Genomic DNA, 15,153 nt, shown 5'->3' with positions numbered 1-15,153 from the left:
GGAGACATGTATACATTAAAGCCCGGAATGGATGACAAGGCATTGGTCTCCTGCAGTAGCGGGGCCCACACCTGGAGCTTGTTCATGCGAAGTCGAGATTTGAGCTCTCCCAGCTTTGTGGAGAGGCCTCTGCAGTTCCATTGGAGCACACCAGAACTACCTGTACTCGCCATTTTCGATTAGGCTTTCAAGCGCTGTAATAGAACTGATGTCAGGTTAGATAACTGGTTTACTATAAATCGGAGGAGGGATGTTGTTGAGCTATCCTGCAGTGACGCAGAAGACCTGGTAGAGTCGGCGAAAAACTCATGGGGGCTGGACGTAATCGAAGGCTCTGCAGCATTTATTGGCGTGGAGTGGGATTCCACTGTTGTCTACGGCGAGCAAGCAGTTCACGGCGTTGCCGTAGCTTAGAGACCTCGGCTAAAAGGCGTGCAATTCGGTCGTCAACTGCGGCCATGTCCTCACGCAGAGGTTCCAGTATGCTGTGCTTTTGTGTAGCTTGAAGGCGACGGCGATCCTTGCGCACTTTATTACTGTACGACTGTTGGGCAGGGGCTCTGGTGGATTGGGCTCAGAAAGCTCCGGCCAGTTGGCTTCATCCCACTGAAAAGCCGCAAACCTGTTGGATGTCTGTATCGGGGCTCTGTTTTCATTAGGAGGCACTTGCTTACGGATCCCACGCCGAACTTTCTCAGTTGCTTTCTGTTTTGTTGGGCAAGTTGGAGAGGTGATCTCGTGGTCGTCACTCTTGCAAAGTCCGCACCTGTAAGACGGTGTGCCTTGTGGCCGAGCCTCATCTTGCGTTGCAAAAGGGCATAATCGGCGCATGTGGCCAGGTATGAAACAGCTGTAGCAATAGACAGCACTCGGTTTGTAAGGGCGAGGCCGCAGAATACAGCCATAGTAGTAAACTCGTTCTGGGAGAGTTGGTGGGCCCTGTAGTGTGACGATGCACGAGCGGCCCTTTCTCATATACCGCGCTTGGATGACACGGTGGGTTGGACAGTACAGCTCACGCTGGAGGGTCGTCTGGTCTTCGACAACGTCGACGTTGTAAACAACACAGCGTTGTAGGTCCGAACCTTCTACTAGGCATACCTGGACCGGCACCGAGTTCTCGCTTGTAATTGATATGCACTTGAGCGTTTGCAGACGCTCGACAGCAGCCAAAGTCGGGAGCCACATAGCAATGTTATTAGATTTCGTTCTAGACGTGAAGCCACGAAAACCTTTGGTCCCAAGGCACGCGTCCAGGTTCGCCTGAAGTATCCTGTTCGGAATGTCTGTCAGGCTTTTGGCTGCCAGAGCTTTAATGGCCACTTTATACGATACCGATCCCGATGTCGGCACAGCCACCTGGTTGGCATACGCTGGGCAGGAACGCTTGCCTTGTGAGCTGCAGTTGGCAGAAGACGAATCCTGTGCAGCGCCCCCTAATGGGCGCTTTTGAGAACTGCGGGAAGCCGGTGGCACGGATGGAGGTGCTGAAGACAGGTTCATTGGAGAGCTCTCCTCCTCACGCTGCACGGTTGAAGCCCCATCCAGCAGTGGAGGCTGGGCAGCCATAGCCGAGTTCCGCCCAGAGGGCAGATCGCTCATGGGCTGAGGTGCATTTGGAGAAGGCGGGATGTGCGCTGCCGCTGATGGACCGGGAGCAGGGACCGACGCCGGCGAAGCCGCCTCCGCCAGCGCGTCACCGGTGGCTCTAGGCTTAGCCTCGGAGCCCAGTCCAGCTGCCAGGATGACTGAAGGACATTTGCTTACTGCCACCCAGTCAGACGGCGCATAAGCCTAGGGAGCTTCCTCAGATGGTGCGAAGTCAGTTCTCTTGATATAAGGGACGCATTTACGCGGATGGCGAAATTTTTCACTGGAGCGATGTGCAGCCACCTTAGCAGGGACCTTATAAAACACTTGTTCGGCCTAAATTGGAATATGCGGCATCTATCTGGGACCCTGACCTGTCATCATTAGCTACTGTAATCGAATCTGTTCAAAACACCGTGCGTCACGTTTCATACTTTTCAATTATCCCCGTATCTCCAGTGTTACTGCTATGAAAACTACCCTATCATTGACACCTCTTTCACTCCCCAGAAAAATTTCGCGCTTATGCCTATTTCATAAGATCTATTACTACAATCTTGTCCTTAAGAGCCAGCTTCTAACTACTCCTAAATATGTTTTAGGCCGCATTGATCATCTTCGCAAAGTAGGTGTTCCGTGATGCCATACTAAACACGCTTTTTCTTCTTGCGTCCCTGAAAAATTGCTATGCGCCCCTGAGAAAAGTATTAACTAACAAATGTCCGCCCTGGTTTAGTTCTTCACTAAAAAGGCTATGAAACAAAAAGAAACCTCTGTTTCGTTCCGCCAAACTGTCCAATTCTGTGCCCCTGTGGGATTCTTATCACTCCGTGGCGTCTGAATAAGTCAGCACTAAAACAAGCTAAAGAGTCATTTTTTAGTCACACTCTTCCGTCGATGCTAATGAATAATCCCAAACAATTTTGAGACGTGGTTAAGAAAATTGATCCATCGACAATTAATCTTAACACTTTAGACGATCAAGTAATTCCCAGTCAAATGTGTGCTGATGTCCTTAATGATGTGTTTACAGCTTCTTTTACTAACGATTTATTTACCGCAATTCCTCTTTACCCACCCCATGACTTCTTGACTATGAACCCCAGTATAATGAATTCTGTTGGCATCGAAAAAAAAATTGATAATGCGGAGTGGATAGCATAAACTCGAAAATTTTGAAAAATACCAAAGTGTATAGTGCTGTTATTCTTGCTGAACTCTTTCAACAATCTCTTGTGTCTGGCTGTATTCCTAGCGACTGGAAGGGGGGGCAAGCTGGTTCCTCTGCACAAGGCTGGTGTCAAACATTCTCCTAATAATTGTCGGCCCATTTCACTTCTTAGCATCCCTTGTAAGATCATGGAACATGCCATCTGCTCTCACCTTGCCAATTTTATTGAGTCAAATTATCTTTTCAGTCATTGCCAACACGGGTTTAATAAATTATTCTCATGCGAGATGCAACTTCTATGCTTTACACAGGATCTTCATTTCATTCTTGACCGGGGTTTCATAGCTGACCGTATATTCCTTGATTTCTCCAAAGCCTTTGACAAAGTTTCTCACCAATTACTACTTTTCAAATTAAATTATCTCAATCTCGACCCTAACATCATCTCGTGGCTTCAGTCTTTCCTCACTAATCGTTCTCAATACGTGACTGCTAATAAATCCAACTCTCCTTCCTCTCCAGTGAGCTCAGGCGTTCCCCAGGGTTCTGTCCTAGGGCCCCTACTTTTTCTCATTTATATTAATGACTTGCCCAACAACATTGCTTCTTTCGTATGTTTTTTTGCCGACGATTGCGTTATCTACCGTGAAATTAACAGTGACTCTGACACTTCTGTCCTTCGATCTGATATTAACCAAGTTTCAGAATGGTGCAAATTATTGCACATGGAACTTAACATTAATAAGTGTAAACATTTGCGTGTTTCTCAACGTAACACTGGAATAGCCACTTACGACCTTAATAATATCCCTCTTGAAACTATGTCTTCGTATAAGTACCTTGGTGTGCACATAACTTCTAATATTTCTTGGAATCTGCACGTGGAATTTATTACTAACAATGCTAACCGCATGTTGGGATACCTGCGTAGAAACTTCTCCCTTTCTTCTACTTCAATAAAATTGTTCCTTTATAAAACACTTTTTTTTGAAGCGATGTTTATTGCCTCAGGGCATAAAAACTATGAAGTGAGAGATGAGTAAGATGCTTAAAAAAATGAAAAAAGGTGGGCTGATTTGATGAAATCAAGAAGTGAACGATGATATGGACCCTGTGTCCAGGCGATATAGCAATCCGGATTGTCCGGTGAGAGTCCCACTGCCGCCAGGTGCCGAATTCTCGTCGGCTTCAGCGCCGGGCAGTCCCACAATAGGTGATGGATATCCGCCTCACAGTCTCTGTTCTTGCAGACTGGGCACCCGGGGCGGGGATATAAATTTTTGAAATGCGGCCACTTGCGTGTCACAGCTGGAGTTAGGGCAACCCCGACCGTATCCTCCGAAGCGCAACCTCCTCTGCACGGGTAAGACCACGGGGGAGGGTTACCGCACACGGAGGGATTAGAGCACGTGTGCGGCGCCGGAGGTGTTCCTTTCTTGTTAAAAGAAGGGTGGTGCCATCCAGAGTGAGGACTCGAGGCAAAGACGAGGTTGGGGTCGAAAGGCGGGTCGCAGAATCTGCGCGGCTTTGTGCGCTCAGGAGGTCACGCGGGACCCACTCAATACGGATTTGCTGCGGGATGCGTGCGGCTAAACGGTGGATGTCTTGGCAGATTTCTGGGGTGCGACTGAGGCCCGTTTCACATGCTGCGACTGGACCGAAAATATCCGGTGTAGTCGGTGAGGCCGCAGTGCGATTTTCGGTCACTGCTTTCACATGCGACACCGACACAACGAATTCGGTCAGAGGAATAGGCAAGGTTTCCTTATGTTTGCATAGGCAATCCATTATTAAACGCGACAGAAACATCGCGCAGAATGTGTTGATGATCTTATGACCAGCGTATTTTTAGATGCAAGGCATTATTCCGTATGTTTTCATTAGAATAAACAGTTTTGCTTGCACCGCGATAACAGCTCCCACGTGACCCGCACGTCGCACGCCGTCTCGGCGCTCCCCATTGGCCAATCGCAGTGCGAACACATCGACACTGCGACTGAATACCAACCGTACGGAACTCGATCGCAAGCCGTCTGCGACTAGACCGACGGCTCTCCCCAGTCGCAGACCGACAGAATTCGCAGTGTCGCAGGCGAAAATCGCATGCATATGAAACAGGCCTGACTCGTCGTAGTAGGCGTGTGACGTGAAGGGCGTCGGTGCGAATGACAATGCGGGCCGTGGGTAGCATGGGAACGGCGGCCACAGACAAAGTTTCTCTTGAACTGCAAGCATCTCTGCACAAAAGGAGGAAGGAGGTTGTGAGAGGCGAAACCTTGACGTTTTGTTCAGAGCAGGCTTGCAAGGACAGCAAACTGCCGTTGTTGTTTCGCAGGCCTGGATGATTGTGTCAACGTACATAACGATGGAGCCATGCGGCAGATTGGCGTCTTGCTCTGTAATTCGGACGCGAAACGACGATGTCGCGCGGGTAGATTATGACCGACGTAGATAAGTTGGCTTGTTATCGCTTAGCTGCACAAAACGCCAAGGAGGAAGAACTGGCGGGGGCAGTTGTAGAATGGAGTGCGATGAAGCATATGCCCTGAGTGCACATGTTGTGTGTGTAAGGCTTGACTTTAGGCGGCGAGCATCGCGTCGTTGCTGCACCAGCTCATCTAGTGTATTCAGCTGCGCATGCTGTTGGAGCGCCACGATCGGGGTAATGCGGGGAAGGCAAGTGATGACCCTCATTGCCTCTCGGTTAACAGCTTCTAGACGGTCCCATTGAGCCCTCGTCAAATGCTGGAATTGGGCTTGGTAAACGAGGCGCGGTTGCACAACCGCCCGCACCAACGTTCGTGCAACATGAGAGCGGGCTCCGCCTGTTTTAGGAGCAATGCGTCTAATCAGACTCAGTGCTTGAATTGCTTGCTTTTTAGCCCAAGAAAGCCAAGCAGTACCTGTTCCTGACTCGTGTATTGTCAAGCCCAAGATTTTTACGGTCGAACTTCCTTGAATTGGAGCTCCGGATAGATGGAGACGAATTGGTGTTGCAACCAGTTTACGGCGCCCCCAGCGGTTGGCGACTGGCACGAACGTGGTTTTGCTCACTGAAAGCTGCAGACCAATTGAAGAAGCAAAAGTCGACGTAATATCTATGGCTGATTGTAGGCCTGCTGCTTGAGTCATCAGGTCGTTGTGAGTGCTCCACACCGCTATATCATCAGCATACAATAAGAACTTAATCTCAGAGACATCATGTAAGCGCCAAGCAAGGGGGATGAAAGCAATATTAATTAATGTTGGCGATAACACCGATCCCTGGGGAACGCCGCGAGAGGCACAAATGATCCGACGGCCTCACCACCGAGGCGTATGGCAAAGTATCGGCCTTCAAGGAAGGATTTAACAAAATTGCGCACTCTAACGTAGAAATGCAGCATGTCAAGAGATTCCAGGATGGCAGCATGACTGATATTATCGTACGCCTTTTCAAAGTCCATGGCCAGTACAGTACGTACATTGTGGCTGCGAGTTGAGGCCAGAACTGCTGACGCCAAGACAGCCAGTCCATCTTCTGTACCTATGGACGCACGAAAGCCAATTTGGGCGGGATGGTAGAAACCATGATGCTCAAGCCACCACGACAGTCGTGTGGCAAGCATTTTTTCAGTAAGCTTGCATAATATTGGCGTAAGCGATATAGGCCGGAAATTTCCGAGGTCTGTCGGCGGCTTCCCCGGCTTTGGTATGGGAATCACAATAGCTGATTTCCAGGTTTCTGGTACGACGCCTTCTATCCTTGCCTTGTTAATGGTGGCGAGGAGTTGAGGCAGTACAGCGGAACTTACGTTCTTGTAAACATCGTACGGAATGGAGTCCGGACCGGGCGCAGTCTTCCGACGGGCCTCGTCTATTGCTGCAAGCAAATCGGGCATTGAAAATGGGCTTGTAATTCCCTCGGCGTCGGCTGTAGATAGGAGCTTATCGACATATACTGGAATGGCAGCCAAGGGGGCTCCTATGACCCTTGAAGGCAACACATCATACTTGGGGAAAAACTTCCGCGCTGCTTCTCTGGCGAAATCATCCGGGGCTAAGTTAGCTGCGAAGCATGCTGTGGCCGCTGCGTCAGGACAACGGGAACCATGTTCTATTGCACGAAACGTTCGCCAGAGAGCAGCATTTGATGACTTTGTCGAGAACTGCTCACACCACGCATGCCTCTGCCGTCGCGAGAGATCGCGTTCATATCTTCGAGCCTTGACAGTAAGGTAATTCAGCCTGCTCTGTGCTTGCGCAGAAGTGTGGTCTCGAGAAGCTGCCATCTCCGCTTGTCGGCGAGCAGCCCACAGGTTAAGCAGACCCATATCCGGCGCCGGGCGATTCACGTCCGTCCAGGTGACAGCAGTAGCCTTATTCAGCGCAGTTTGTATGCAGTCCACAAGTAGTGTAGATGATTGCAGAGAGATCTTCGACGGTGGTGCGAAACGTGTCCCAATTGACCACAGAACACCTACGGCGTAATCGCCAGGCCCTTGATAGATGGAGTCCGATGATGATAGGATGGTGGTCACTACCCCAGCAGTCTGGTTCAGGTGCCACGATGGAGTCCCGGGTCCTTACCACCACGTAAGGTCCGGAGCATATGTTGGACTGTGAGCATGGCACACAGTCCGCGTTTCTGAATCTGGATGGTTGAGTAAAACAAACAGCGCATCCGCGAATGCGTCCCGCACACGCCTACTACGGGGGCTTGAAGTGGGGTACCCCCAGTCTGGATGAGGGGCGTTAAGGTCACCACCGACTAAAACAGGCTACCCTGGGTGCTGTCATCGTAGAGTTAATAAGCACTCCAGATTAATGCGGGAGGGAGCTCTACCGGCAGGTCTTACATAGTATGACACGACCACCGCCTTGGGAAGCTCCACAGTTACTGCGACTACCTCTTGATATGAGGTGCACCAGTTTTCGAGAGAGAGGCGAACTTGAGGAAAACGCGCATCAACGTACACCGCCGCCTTTCCCGGAGGGGCAACAGTGTGCACACGACGGTCGCTCATTGAAGGAGACATGTATACATTAAAGCCCGGAATGGATGACAAGGCATTGGTCTCCTGCAGTAGCGGGGCCCACACCTGGAGCTTGTTCATGCGAAGTCGAGATTTGAGCTCTCCCAGCTTTGTGGAGAGGCCTCTGCAGTTCCATTGGAGCACACCAGAACTACCTGTACTCGCCATTTTCGATTAGGCTTTCAAGCGCTGTAATAGAACTGATGTCAGGTTAGATAACTGGTTTACTATAAATCGGAGGAGGGATGTTGTTGAGTTATCCTGCAGTGACGCAGAAGACCTGGTAGAGTCGGCGAAAAACTCATGGGGGCTGGACGTAATCGAAGGCTCTGCAGCATTTATTGGCGTGGAGTGGGATTCCACTGTTGTCTACGGCGAGCAAGCAGTTCACGGCGTTGCCGTAGCTTAGAGACCTCGGCTAAAAGGCGTGCAATTCGGTCGTCAACTGCGGCTATGTCCTCACGCAGAGGTTCCAGTATGCTGTGCTTTTGTGTAGCTTGAAGGCGACGGCGATCCTTGCGCACTTTATTACTGTACGACTGTTGGGCAGGGGCTCTGGTGGATTGGGCTCAGAAAGCTCCGGCCAGTTGGCTTCATCCCACTGAAAAGCCGCAAACCTGTTGGATGTCTGTATCGGGGCTCTGTTTTCATTAGGAGGCACTTGCTTACGGATCCCACGCCGAACTTTCTCAGTTGCTTTCTGTTTTGTTGGGCAAGTTGGAGAGGTGATCTCGTGGTCGTCACTCTTGGAAAGTCCGCACCTGTAAGACGGTGTGCCTTGTGGCCGAGCCTCATCTTGCGTTGCAAAAGGGCATAATCGGCGCATGTGGCCAGGTATGAAACAGCTGTAGCAATAGACAGCACTCGGTTTGTAAGGGCGAGGCCGCAGAATACAGCCATAGTAGTAAACTCGTTCTGGGAGAGTTGGTGGGCCCTGTAGTGTGACGATGCACGAGCGGCCCTTTCCCATATACCGCGCTTGGATGACACGGTGGGTTGGACAGTACAGCTCACGCTGGAGGGTCGTCTGGTCTTCGACAACGTCGACGTTGTAAACAACACAGCGTTGTAGGTCCGAACCTTCTACTAGGCATACCTGGACCGGCACCGAGTTCTCGCTTGTAATTGATATGCACTTGAGCGTTTGCAGACGCTCGACAGCAGCCAAAGTCGGGAGCCACATAGCGATGTTATTAGATTTCGTTCTAGACGTGAAGCCACGAAAACCTTTGGTCCCAAGGCACGCGTCCAGGTTCGCCTGAAGTATCCTGTTCGGAATGTCTGTCAGGCTTTTGGCTGCCAGAGCTTTAATGGCCACTTTATACGATACCGATCCCGATGTCGGCACAGCCACCTGGTTGGCATACGCTGGGCAGGAACGCTTGCCTTGTGAGCTGCAGTTGGCAGAAGACGAATCCTGTGCAGCGCCCCCTAATGGGCGCTTTTGAGAACTGCGGGAAGCCGGTGGCACGGATGGAGGTGCTGAAGACAGGTTCATTGGAGAGCTCTCCTCCTCACGCTGCACGGTTGAAGCCCCATCCAGCAGTGGAGGCTGGGCAGCCATTGTCGAGTTCCGCCCAGAGGGCAGATCGCTCATGGGCTGAGGTGCATTTGGAGAAGGCGGGATGTGCGCTGCCGCTGATGGACCGGGAGCAGGGACCGACGCCGGCGAAGCCACCTCCGCCAGCGCGTCACCGGTGGCTCTAGGCTTAGCCTCGGAGCCCAGTCCAGCTGCCAGGATGACTGAAGGACATTTGCTTACTGCCACCCAGTCAGACGGCGCATAAGCCTAGGAAGCTTCCTCAGATGGTGCGAAGTCAGTTCTCTTGATATAAGGGACGCATTTACGCGGATGGCGAAATTTTTCACTGGAGCGATGTGCAGCCACCTTAGCAGGGACCTTATAAAACACTTGTTCGGCCTAAATTGGAATATGCGGCATCTATCTGGGACCCTGACCTGTCATCATTAGCTACTGTAATCGAATCTGTTCAAAACACCGTGCGTCACGTTTCATACTTTCCAATTATCCCCGTATCTCCAGTGTTACTGCTATGAAGACTACCCTATCATTGACACCTCTTTCACTCCCCAGAAAAATTTCGCGCTTATGCCTATTTCATAAGATCTATTACTACAATCTTGTCCTTAAGAGCCAGCTTCTAACTACTCCTAAATATGTTTTAGGCCGCATTGATCATCTTCGCAAAGTATGTGTTCCGTGATGCCATACTAAACACGCTTTTTCTTCTTTTGTTCCCAACACTTCTGACAGTTGGAACCACCTTCCCAGGCACATTGTCGATATTTCTAACCTAAGTTATTTTAGACTGCCCTATGTAATCTTTATTTGTAGATTTTAGTCAGTTTTATTTTTTGTTCGTTTTCGTTGTCTTGTTGCTGTCTGCTGGAAATGTTCTCTTTTTTTTGGTAATTGTAGTTTTTCCCCCTTTGCCTTCTCTTGCCTTATTTTGTGTTATGTTTTGTTCATTTTTCGCCGCGTTTTCATTTCTTCTATTTTGTTTTTCTGCTGCACTGCATCTGACCCAATGTATGGGCTTCCTACTCCCCTCTTTAATGCCTTCGGGCCCTGAGTGTATTTGATTAAATAAATGAATAGAGTTGAATCATGTTCCCGCTTCTAACTGAGAAAACGTCGCCGTCATTGTATTTATAATTATGGATTGGTATACAAGGACAAACGGTAAGCAAGGCGAAATGCATATCGTCGATATGAGCTGAACCTGCACAGGTTATGTTGCAGGCCCTTCGAGGGTTGGTTAATTAGGTCAGACTAGTTTGGCCTAAATATGACAAATTGGGCTTTTCCTTGTACTTAAAAACAACTTTAGCGCCTTTACTGTTTCTGTTGAAAAAATGTGACGACACGCCTTTAATTTTAGCATTTATGCGTTCGTTTTCTTTTACAAATTGTCCTGCTTAGAACTGTGTGTAAAAGAGTACAGCTTGTTGGGAGAGTTGGTTGCGCAAGCCGTAGCTAAAGCGCAGCAAGCGGGGCATTTTAAAATAGGACAAAAAGGATCAGCACTGTGCCCTGTCGGCCTTGCTGCGTCTCGTCTAACGCTGTATAGCTTTGGGTTGTCATAAAAAAATATATTGCTTTTCCTTCAGCCTGTTTGCAACTAGAAGGGGGCGGAAGAGGCTTCAAAATGAAAACGGAGTGTGCATTCCGAGAATGCCAGACTCAGCAAATGCAACCTATTTTTACAAAGTAGCTAGACCACTGCGTGAGAGAGAGAGAGAGAGAAAGAGAGAGAGAGAGAAAGCTTTATTGTCAGGAAGATTGCCAGGAAGAGGTTACTTCAGCCGCTCCAAGTGGCTAGCAGTTTAAGTCAGTCGGCGACCTCTGAGTAGTAATACACAAAACAATAGTAGTGTTATGTACTCAAAAGTTAAATGAATGCAATATTGGGCGTTTTTTTGCTACCATACCTAAGTGAAACCACATGTTCCGCCGTAGAGAAATTTTCCTGCGGCCAGGTAATTATGGGCTCAATCTTGCGTTAAACAAAGCTAGGATCAGCACGGCGTTTAGATCCGTAATTCACGCCCAGAATCATGTTTCTTCGAAGCTGCGCTGTGCTGCCGCTTTCATGCACCTTGGACACAACCAACTAGCGTTATCTGCTGACCGCCAGTAGCGAGCACCGCGCAACTCGATGGGAGTGTTTGAACTTGTAATTTTGAGAAAACCAGGTAGTCCCGAGAGGTTTCGCGTGAACATGGCGAAGCAGCAGCTTCGGTTCGCAAGGACATGCCAGCACTTAGGCCGCGCAACTGCAGCCGCATTCCAACCCGGAATAATAATGTACCGCGCTCGATCAAACGGTGTCGTGTTCGAGTCGAAAACGGATTTTGCTTGTGTCATTCAAATACCTGTTTAAAAGTTATTGCGCTCTGCATGAATATTATGCAACTTTGCATAAAACACACTTTATTACCCGCTATTTTGCGTACATCTATTTCCACCCTAGCGCATCGCATTGGTTGTGCACTGCGCTATACGTTATAGCAATTATATTATGTGTTTGGCAGGCAGAACGTAATCTAAACTAGACAAGTTGTAAATGTCCCTACCTGAGAGGAAAACCGGCCAGCCAAGCATGGCGCTCGTGCGGGTAGTGTTGTCTTCGCGCACGAGTACCCACGTGCACTTCGTAGGGCTCTCCAGTTACTTTTGTGAAGGGTCTTTAGATTGCAGCGAGCTGTGGCGAAGTGTAAAATAACCCCCTTGCCAACATCCACTTCCGTTCGAGTTCCTATAATTTTCAAGCGCCTGGTAGGACTTAAGCGTCTGCGCACTGTACGGGCCAGAGTGGTTCTAAGTGGCTGCACGAAAATGTCTCCGAATTGCACGTTTTCCGGTGTTATCCGAGACAACTTCTGCGCCATCTCCTTTCCTCAAAAACCAAGTTTAATTTTTTCTTGTGATTGGGGCACCGACCTCCAGCCTAAGGAGTTCAGCACTCGGTCTCGACTCTAGGCGTAGAGAAAGCGGCGGCGACAGCAAGTCTCCTCTGGAAGCAGCCAGCACACCTTTGCTAGTGCACTCTGCCTACTCCGCAAGGATTTCTCCCAGGCCTCCGTAATGGACAACCCTGAGAATAGCCGGGTGTCGTCCAGCTCCAGTCACCGTGCTTGGCAGCATCACAGTGCGGCCATCATTAACCGAAAAGAATGACGCGCTGACGTTTGAGCACAAAAGGAGCCCATTTCCGCCGTCTCTTCACGTGCCGAGCCTCGTCGCGGCGAGCGGACGGGCATTATCCCTAATTGCCGAGACCATGTCTGGAGACCCATTTCCGGCGGTTCCCCTCCCGCGTGCCTGCCTCGCGCGTCTGGTGTTAGGGCCGTCGTACGATCACTTTTGAGCGGCTTCCGCCAGCGAGCGGGTGAGCGGGTCCGCCCCGCCCCGTCCGGCGAACGGATTGCTAGCTATTGGCAGCTTTTTCCGTGACGTCAGTGACGTCACTAGCCTCTCAACCTCGCTTCTGCCGGGGCAAGATGGCCGTCCGTCGGTTGAATTGGGAAGCGAGGCCTGGGCAGTGGCAGCTATGTCGCGATGCATATTATATTGACCACATGTTGATATTACGACTGTTCAGAGCGACTGCGAACTTCGCCGCGTGCAGCAGTGGCGAGCGACAGTTCCCGTAGTTGAATTCTGTAATCATCTATGCTGATGGAGTTGACAGAGCGCCTCTTCAAACCGACGCAAGACGTACGCGTTGGCGGTGTCACGAAGTGTTTATATGAAGCTGTTTGTGGTTGTTGCAAGCGTTCCTAATTCCTGCGAGGATCATCACGGACAGTGCTGAGTAACAGCTGCTCAAGGTGGATTTCTTGTGCGTGCATGAGCTGCATAGCACAGTGACAAGTGTCCGCGTAGTGAACTTGATTGCGATCGGAGCGAGTGCTTTTACGTCAAGGCAGCGAAACGTGCACCTGCGAAAGGTCACTGTTGTATCGCGGCCCGAAGGAAAATGGTGCGAAAATAAGAGAAGACACCGGGCAGGGAGCCTAACCTCCGGTAACGGCGAACAAAACCAGAGAGAGCGTTTATTTTAGGAAAGCGGCTTATATACCCTTCGCCAGGGGGGCACACAATGTTGTTTGCACAGAATGAGTAAAACAGGTTGCCAACACGCAACGCGGAAAAAGCTACAGCTGGGAACACCACGTCATCCCCTTCGCAAAAAAAAAAACTACAAGTCACACGTAGAAGAACCGGAAACGTGACGGCATCCGTCTGTCCCCAGTAGACGGTTCTCTTGATCTCACTACTGAAGAAATGTCGTTTGCAGGGGGTTGAAAAGAACTTGAAGCATCAGGCGGTGATCTCGAAGGCGGCGTTGCAGCTTGCAGAGGCAGTTTCGAGTTTTCCACAGCACCTGGGTCTGCGCTCTCCCCAGTAGACAGCTGGCACGACTGCTGGTTGCTCTCGGTCAGACACTCCTCTGGAACAGGCACCATCTTGGATGCATTCAATGTCCGGCCATCCACCAGCCGGAAAGAACTCGGACCCAGCTGCTTTCTTATTCGTAAGGGCTTTGAGTAGGATAGCCCTGCCTTTCCCGTACGCGCTGAGTTACGGACTCGCACATAACTTCCCACCCGGAACTTCGCAACCTTCGCCGCTCTCCTCTCGTCAGTACAAGTCTTCATCGAAGTATGATTTTCCCTAACACGGGCACGCAGCCGGCGCATAGCCAAGGCAGACTGTTGGAAGAACTCCCTCGAATGTGTGCCCACAATGTCGAGTCGGGTTCTGGGCTGGCGGCGATGAAGTAACACAGCTGGCGACACTCCTGTAGTAGCGTGCGGGGTTGCCCGGTACACGGCCAAACACTCCACTACAGTTTACTGGATGCATTGGCCTTCCAAGGCAGAAAGTTGAATGAAGTCCTTGAGGCTTCTATGAAACCTCTCTATAAGCCATTAGCTTGGGGGTAATACACCGAGGAGGCACAATGTTTGATGCCCCTCTTCTTCAGGAAATTTTCAAACACTTGAGACTTAAACTGGGGTCCATTGTCCGAGACAAGTTATTCCGGGTAGCCCTCACGACTGAAGACACCACAAAAGAAGTCAATGACGACTTCAGCCGTCACTGTATTGGTGAAGTAAACTTCTGGCCATTTGGAATGATAATCTATGAGAGTTATTATCAACTTCGGGCTGGCCTCCTGCACGTTCAAGGGGCCTACTATGTCAATAGCCACCTTTTGCTTTGGCAGCTTCGGAAACGCGACAGGCTGTCGTGGGTCACTAACCGGTTTTGCCGACTTGTCAGCTGCTTGGCAAACATGACAGCTTCTCACTGCATGTTCCACCTCCTTGTCCATTCTTGGCCACCAGAATTTCTTTCGAAGCCATTGCTTCGTTCTCGTTATGCTGGGGTGCGTGTCATGTGCGACCAAAACTAACATGGATGTCAAGGTTGCGGGCACAACAATTCTCTCCTCTCTAAAGACAATGTTGTCTATTACCGAGAGCTCCTCCTTCACATCATAGTAGGGCATTAGCTCTGTGCCTAACACCTTTTTGGCAGGCCATCCTGATGCAATGTATTCAGACACAGCCTGTAAGGTAGCATCCTCAGCAGTAACTGTTTGGAGTTGTTCTTTGGTGATACAAGACAGTACCACAGACACCACTTCGTCCAACTCCGGCTCAGCTGCAGACGTGACTGCTAACCTCGACAAGGCATCAGTAACTACGTTATCACTTCCCTTGTGGTACACGATGTCAAAGTTGTAGTACAGAAGTCTGGCAGACCATCTTGCAATCCGTAGCGGCCTCTTACCAGAACCTCCTGACGACAGCAATGTCACCAACGCCTGATGATCAGTTCGG

This window comes from Amblyomma americanum, chromosome 2, assembly GCF_052857255.1.
Source record: "Amblyomma americanum isolate KBUSLIRL-KWMA chromosome 2, ASM5285725v1, whole genome shotgun sequence".
NCBI lineage: Eukaryota > Metazoa > Arthropoda > Arachnida > Ixodida > Ixodidae > Amblyomma > Amblyomma americanum.
This window is presented reverse-complemented; position numbering follows the sequence as displayed.